Source organism: Tupaia chinensis, unplaced genomic scaffold (assembly GCF_000334495.1).
Source record: "Tupaia chinensis unplaced genomic scaffold, TupChi_1.0 Scaffold000486_1, whole genome shotgun sequence".
Lineage (NCBI taxonomy): Eukaryota > Metazoa > Chordata > Mammalia > Scandentia > Tupaiidae > Tupaia > Tupaia belangeri.
Window position 1 is genome coordinate 414,314 of NW_006159998.1, and position 8,353 is coordinate 422,666.

An 8,353-nucleotide genomic window follows, 5' to 3' on the forward strand; every position below is an offset into this window, starting at 1 on the left:
TAAACTTTGTCCTGTTTAACTCAGCCTAGTGTCTGGAAAATAATAAACATTCTACTGCTTTGTTAAATCTAAAGAAGGACAAAGGGAAAATGTGTAACCATTAATGCTCTATTTCCTCCTGATCCATAAGAATGATGATCAAAATAATAACAATGGTGATAACTACATTAAAATCAGGAAACATCATGTAAAGAAAGAGCAGGTAGGATGACCAATGGTCAGTGCATTTGATTACATTGAGAATATTGACATTACATTGGATTTTTAGTGGTGAATTATCAGCACTATCGGTCAAAATATGAAGATTGGAGAATAAGAATTAAAATATATAGTGAGGTACATTTGAAGTTTTTCAACTCCAATGAAGGAAAACTTACCCACCCAACTAGTGACAGCTGTGGACAATTGTAAACTTTTCTTACAGAGGCAAGCTTTTTAGCACATAGCAGAGAGCAAACTAAATAAACCCTCTCTAAAAGTAGCTCTGAAGACAAAAAAATATGGTTGAGATACAAAGTCTAATATATTCTCATTTATTAAGGAAGAACTAATCACTGAGTATCTTCATTTGCCAGCAGATGTTGCAGGAAATGTCCAAGACCCTATCTGTAATAAAGAATGAGTTTGAGGGACCAGCAGTTGACAGAATGGCTATGTCGCTGTACTCCCATGTAGTGACTGCGATTAGAATCCTGGATCAGGTGGCTTAAACTCACGATGGGCATGTGTGTGTGTGTGTGTGTGTGTGTGTGTGTGTGTGTGTGTGTGTATGTGTTCAAGATCCTGAGAGGAGAATGAAGGAAAACACTTGAGGCGTGGCCATCCCTCCTGGGGAGTGATTTCTTGCTTTCAGTCTCTCTGTCTCTTTCTGGTGAGTGTACATGCCATATAGTCAAAACCTCTCAAATAAATAAATAAATAAATAAATGATGACTGAAATTTCTCACTTATTTTAGGGTCTATTCTGTAAATGTAAATACAGTGAAAGAACTGAAAGATAGTATCGCATCCTAAGAAATTTTAAAAGAATTATTTTCTTTCTTTCTTTACTTATTTAATTTTGACCAGAGAGGGACAGAGAAAGAGAAAGAGAAGAGGAGAGAGAAAGAGAGAGAGAGGGAAAGTGAGAAAGCAAACCACCAGGTCTGGGACTCAAACCACTGTCGGCCATGTGGGTGTCCAGCACCCTAAAAACCATGCTATTTACTGGCCTCATAAGATTAAAAGTGCTGAGGGAGAGACCAGCAGGTGGTGAAGTATTTAATGTGCTGGACTCACATGGCTGAACTCAGTTAAAATCCTGGATCTGGCAGCTTGAAAATCACACCAGCTGCATATGTGTACATGTCCCAATCCAGAGAGAATGGAGGAAGGGGATTACAGCATGGGCATTCCTTCTGGGAGGGATGATTTCTCACTTCCCCTAAGAAATTTTGTGGCCTTCCCCCCTGGGATGTGGGGTTCTTTCTCACTCTCCCTTTCTGTCTCTCTATCTCTGTGTCTTTCCAGCCAGCTCACTCACCCTATTGAAAATTAAAAAAAATAAATAAATAAAGTTACTTCTCTAAGTCTCTGCCCATCTCTCTCCAGCAAATATATATATATTTTGGAGGGAAACACAGTTGAGCAAGACCCAAGACACTGAAAATGAGTCAGTTACATAAACAAGTGTGTGTTGACATGGAAATAAAACTTAGGGAAAACCAAAACAATTTTCCAGTGGTTGTCCTGTGGCAACACAATGCTCTGTGATGCACAACTCACATGCGAAGGTCCCAGGTTCACTTCCCAAAGCCTCCCTGTAGGCATGACCATGTACCCTGATCCTGGATGGCTGAGCCCAGTGTTAGATTAAAGTACAAAGACTGTGATAGGGTGCTTCCCCATCTCCCTCTCTGCCACTTTCTCTCTCATCATTTGTTCCTCATGGAAAATAAACAAATAAGAAAAAAATAAATTAAAAGGGGATGAAACTTTAGATTCATTGTATACATTTCTGTTCATAAAGTGCATCAAAGAGAACTAACATTGAAAAATGTTAAATTATCAAATATTGCAAAGAGAAATAGGCATTTAGAAATGTTTACAGATCATACCTGTGTCATTAATCCTGCTTTATAAAACGCATTAATGAAATAGGTTTGTCTACTAAGGGATGCCTATGGTGTCTGAGAGAACATCATACTTTGAATAAAACAATCTTATTATTTATAAAACAGAACAGCCTTTGTCTTTGAAAGAGTTATTCTACAAACAGGAATGTCTACTTCTACAAAGCAATCTAATATCCCTTGAAGATAAAAAACATAAACAGAATATATTCAGATGATCTTAAGAAGAGACACATAGAACCAGCAGATGACATAACTGTTATGTCGCTGGATTCCCACATGGCTGACCGCAGTTCAAATCCCAAAGGCAGTGGCTTGAAATTCACACTGGGTGTGTGTTCGTGCATGCCAAAAATTCTGAGAATGGAGGGAAAGGAATTGTGACATGGCCATCCCTCCTGACGGTGATTTCTCACTTTTGTCTCTCTGTCTCTCAACCGAGTGATGACACACACTCAATAGTAAAACCTCTCTTAAGAATAAATAAATAAATAAATAAATAAATAAATAAATAAATAAATAAAAATAAAAGACACACAATTTATTGAAAAGTCCTATTCCAAAGAGTTATAAAGTGAGACAGGTAAAAAATTAACAGAAGGAATCCTTAAAGAAAGAATTTTATTAGTTTCCTGCAGGGTAATATCTGAGAATTAAGAACATATTTTTCTGGGTTTGTATGTGGCAAGGTAGTTATGCTGCTACATGGTCAACTATGCAGTTAGAGTCCCAACCCAGCAGAGGAGAATGAGGGAGAAGAAATTTTGTGGCCATCCACCCTGGGGTAGGGGGAATCTTTGTCACTCTCCCTGTCTCACTCTCTATCTCTTCACCCAATTCACTCATGCTATTAGAAATTTAAAAAAAAAAAAAATTCTTCTTCTCAAGCATTAGTGCTTTGACTGTATTTGGGTAATGAAGATTGAATGGATTTATATCCCATGACAAGACTACAGGAAATTCTGGTCTCTCATGAAAGAATTATTTGGAGAAACACAAAAAATTAATTGCAAACTGGAACAGTTGGCTATCAATTTAGGTGTGACAAGGGAGAAGAACTATTCCTGTGGGAATAAAGAGACTATTTACTTGTTGTTCTCAGAGTAAGTTCAGCTTTTGTTAAAAGATGGTTGAGCTCTTAACCTACTTAAGTATGTAGGAAATCTAAAAACTTCATGAGGAAGAAGAGACTTTAGCAAAGCTGAAAAGGTAAATCCAACCTGCTAATATGTTCCTATTCTATCTCATTAAGGGATTATTAATTAATTTGACAATCAAGATTCAATAAATAAAATCAAACATCTCAAGTTTTTAGTGTATCTTGGTCTACAAATTCATTTGTTATTAAGATAGCCCCTATAATTTTATTTTTTGTTTGAATTTAAACATGAAATTAACTAATTTGTTTCAAGCATCAGAAATACATATATCTTTAGTTAATTTATCTACTATTAATAATTATAAAAATGTTAAATATAACCTCTTAAGAAAGTTATAATCAAAGAACTTTGTAAGATATTCAACTTAATTAAATATGTTATGGTAAAATAATAAAGAATATGTTGCTATTATAAATAAAATATTTGTACAAGTTGTGATAGCTATATATAAGGAAACTTCTTATATAGAATATACAAAACAAATTAACTGTTCTGAAGTATAAGTCCCTGAGAAAGAACATTTATTAAAACTATTGGCCCATGTCCAATGATTGGTTGTATGACCCTACTCAAATAAGATTGTAAATATAATAGGACTCAAACACTATATTTGACCACATTTGTTAAACTTCTTATACATTGGTTTGATTTTAATTTCATGGGAACATTTAATTTTGACTTAAATGAGAAAAAGATAACTAAACATTATAAAGGTTAAAAATAGTAAAGTTTCAAATGATTGTGGTGTTTGCAATAACATCTATTTTAAATCAACAAATGATAATTAGAGGGTCATTTTGACATTAAGAATTTAAGTTTTAATTTCTATATTTTCATTTTACCTTTAATCTTCAGTTTTTAGAAAAAATAATCTAATAGTAAATTCTACTTTTAATTTAACTCAAAATCATATGTGGAGTAAGATCAGCAGATATCATAATTGTTACAACGCTGGACTCCCATGTAGCTGACCATGGTTCGAGTCCTAGATCCAGCAGCTTAAAACTCACACTAGGAACCTTGTGTGTGTGTGCGTGCCTGAAATCCTGAGAGGACACTGGAGGAGAAGGGATTGTGCCGTCTCCCTGGGGAGTGATTTCTTGCTTCCTGTCTCTCGGTCTCTCCAGCAAGTGCATGCACCCTACAGCAAATATCTTTCTTTAAAAAAAAGAAATCATAATGTGAAGTAACATATTAGTACTGAGCAGTGTCTACATTCTTTATAAAATAAAACGAGTCATGTTATATGTTTGGGATAAAAATATGTGTAAATATTCAATAGAAATTCAGAGGGCTGATGAGCAGAACACGGTATTATTGGTAGTTTTAAAGATGAGACTCTTGGGAACCAGCAGTTAGCGTAATGGCTATGTCGCTGGACTCCCACGTAGTCGACCGCAGTTCGTGTCCCGGACCCGGTGGCTTAAAACTCACGCCGGGCGCGTGTGCGTGCGTGCCCAAGATCCCGAGAGGAGAATGGAGGAGAAGGGATTGCGGCATGACCATCCCCCCTGGGGGGTGATTTCTCGCTTTCTGTCTCTATGTCTCTCTCGCACCGCGCCGGCCCTCACAGAGAAAACTTTCAAAAAAAAAAAAAAAAAAAAAAAAAAAAGTTGAGACTCTTATAGGCCAAACTGAGTGGAAGAAAATTCATGGAAGTTGGTCAATGCTATTTAGTTGACTTGAGATTTTCAGTTTGCTCTAATTGTTCTGGATGTTATGTGCCCTCATGACAATATATAAAATACCTATGTTTTTCTTGCACGTTATTATGAGCCTGTTTACTATGTACCCCCTTAAGGTAAAGACAAGGCAGCCGAGGTATAATACAAGGAGATAAACTGGCTTATGTCTTTGTTACGTGTGTAAAAGCACCGAGCTTGAGGTCCATGAATATAGTTTCCTAGCTGGTATTTCTTTTAAGACATGGTTGTTTGTGCCCTTTACTTGCTAAGTAACAGTAAAAATCCTTGATAAAATACACAGAAGAGAGAATGAAAATAGCACTTATTAGGGAAAAATGTGAAGATAAGACAGGAAAAGAAAACATTCTTCTAATAATTATTTAAAAATTCAAAAGTTAATACATTAACTTAAAATAATAAATAAATGACTTGTGTAATTAGACAATGTTTTACTTTTTACTTTTTGGATTATATAAAAAACCTTTGGGGACCAGCAGTTAGTGTAATGGCTATGTTGCTGGACTGCCATGTAGCTGACTGCAGTTCGAGTCCCAGACCCAGTGGCTTAAACTCACACTGGGTGCGTATGCCTGTGTGCCCAAGATCCAGAGAGGAGAATGTAGGAGAAGGGATTGCGGCGTGGCCATGCCCCCTAGGGGGTGATTTCTCGCTTTCTGTCTCTCTGCCTCTCTCTGTCTTTCTGGCGAGCGCACGCGCCCTATAGCAAAAACTTCTCCAAAAAAATAACAAATAAATAAATAAATAAACTTTGTACAAAACATAGTAAGAGCACAGCAAATGGCATACAATCAAGTTAATAAGTGGTAGCTGCGATTACAAAATTGTCACGAGTATTTCTTCCAAAGAACATAATAGGATCATCTATCTCAGGAATAAGTATGAGGTTTCAGAAAGTTATTTTCTTTTTCCAATTTCAAAGTAAGGAATATAAAAATAGCAAAGAAACAGTGTTGAAATTCAGTCTGTGAGTTCCTAGAAAAATTACATGACTTATTTTATTTCATTTTCTTTGTATATAATGAAAAATAGGGATATAAAAATGTATTAAAAAGTAAAGATAGGGAACCAGCAGTTAGCGTAATGGCTATGTCGCTGGACTCCCACGTAGTTGACCGCAGTTCGTGTCCCGGACCCGGTGGCTTAAAACTCACGCCGGGCGCGTGTGCGTGTGTGCCCAAGATCCCGAGAGGAGAATGGAGAAGGGATTGCGGTGTGACCATCCCCCCTGGGGGTGATTTCTCGCTTTCTGTCTCTATGTCTCTCTCTGTCTGTCTGGCGAGCGCACGCGCCCTACAGTGAAAAATCTCTCCAAAAAAAAAAAAAAGTAAATTAAAAAAGTAAAAATATAATTAAGGAACAAATTATACACTGGCACTAATAAAATTCCATAGTGGCATTATAATCCTTATAATAAACCTTTTTTTTTTTTTTTTTGAGAGGTTTTTCCTACAGGGCCCTTGCCTCACCAGAAAGACAGGAGAGAGAAAGTGAGAAATCACCACCCAGGAGGTTGGCCATGCCACAATCCCTTCTCCTCCATTCTCCTCTTGGGATCTTGGGCACATGCGCACATGCGCCCAGTGTGAATTAAAGTCCCTGGGTCCAGGACTTGAACTGCTGTCAACTACATGGGAGTCTAGCGACATAGCCATTATGCCAACTGCTGGTCCCTATAATAAAACTTTGATGGCTTTACTAATGAATTAACATTTTAAATGATTTGTAAGTAGTGAAAAGGATCAGAGTAGAACTTTCTAGGCAGAAGAAACAACAGGGGAACATCTCTTAAGTTTTCTATACTTGGAAGCCTAAAGTAGAAATGGATATTGATCAAAAAACAAATGAATAGAGTGTGTTAGCAGATGAGGTTTAAAAGATTGTGTGTCTGTGTGTGTGTGTGTGTGTGTGTGCGTGTGTGTGTGTGTGTGAGTGTGTACCCCAAATCCCAAGAAGATACTGGAGGAGAAGAGATTACAGTATGGTCAGGCCCCTGGGTGGTGGTTTCTCACTTTCTCTTTCGGTCTCTCCAGCAAGTACACAATGCCCTATAGCAAAAATCTCTTTAAAAAAGAAAAAAAAATGGGTCAAATTACAACTAATCATTTATGAAAAACAATTTTATTTTATTTCCCTACCACCCTCACCTTTCATCTACAAGGAAAATTTATTGAAGTTAGTATGGGCATTGAACCTGGTTCTCCCAGCGGCGATTTACATCTTTTAAATATTCATCACAGTTTTTCTGGGCACAATGATTTTTGGAGGGACAAGGTGACTGAATAAATTCCAGAAATAAGAGAGTCATTTGAATAAGAAGTTGGAAATGGAGATAAGCAAAAACAGTATATTTTGAAATTTTTAAAGCAGAGACTGGTTTGTTTGGTAAGCTTGATTTTACTTGGGTTCCAGAGAGCTTGAAATTTGGCCCCAATAGTAAAATGCTACAAATTAATTCTATTCCAACCTGACTCGCCTCCTCAAAGCATTATGACCTGAGCCCCAGATGTTATGAGAGGTTAATAATATTCGTGTAGGCCTGAAAGGAAGAAATGAATTGGTCTGAATGTTTGAATGGGAAAGGATGGATTATTATAGGCTGACTAGATGAAAGTCTTTGGAGAAGGTTTTAATGGAGAACTTCATCAGAATGAAACAAAATTGTAAAAATGGTGAGCATATTTAGTTAAGTATGGACAGAAATATTGGTTAATGAGAAGGTATTCAAATTTGTATCTCTAGGGATAGCAGATGGTGTAGAGGTTATGCTGCTATACTCCCATATGACCAAAAGTGGTTTGAGTCCCACACCCAGTGGCTTGAAACACACTGACATGTGTGTGTGCATGCTCAAGATCCCAGCAAGAGAAGGGACTGCAGCATGGCCAACCCTCCTGGGGTGGGACGGGGGGGGTGATTTCTCACTTTCCCTGTCACTATCTCTGTCTCTCTCTTTCCAGTGAGCACATGCACTCTAAGGCAAAAAAAAACTCTTTAAAACAATTTAGAAATCTGTATCTCTCACTTCTTAAAATTTAAATGAAGTAAGTTAGGATAATCAGTTAATAGGGATGACAGATAGTATGAATGAGTGAAGATAGACTGTAGAAGACAATACTTAACCAACTTATATTAATAGATAGAAGAGAGAATTGGCTTATTAAGAGGTTGTTGTGATCTTTAAGCTGGAATGTTGGTAAATCTGTAAGCACCTGTGAAATCAGAGACTTGCATTTTCTTTTTCTTTTTTTTTCTGTACTCTTTTTTTTTTAAAGATAATAAATTTTTATTGAGCTTTTTAGTTGACAACATGAGGTAAAAGGAAAAACAGATCTCAACCAATATTTTACACAGCTGTGATAAAATATTTTAGACTTTA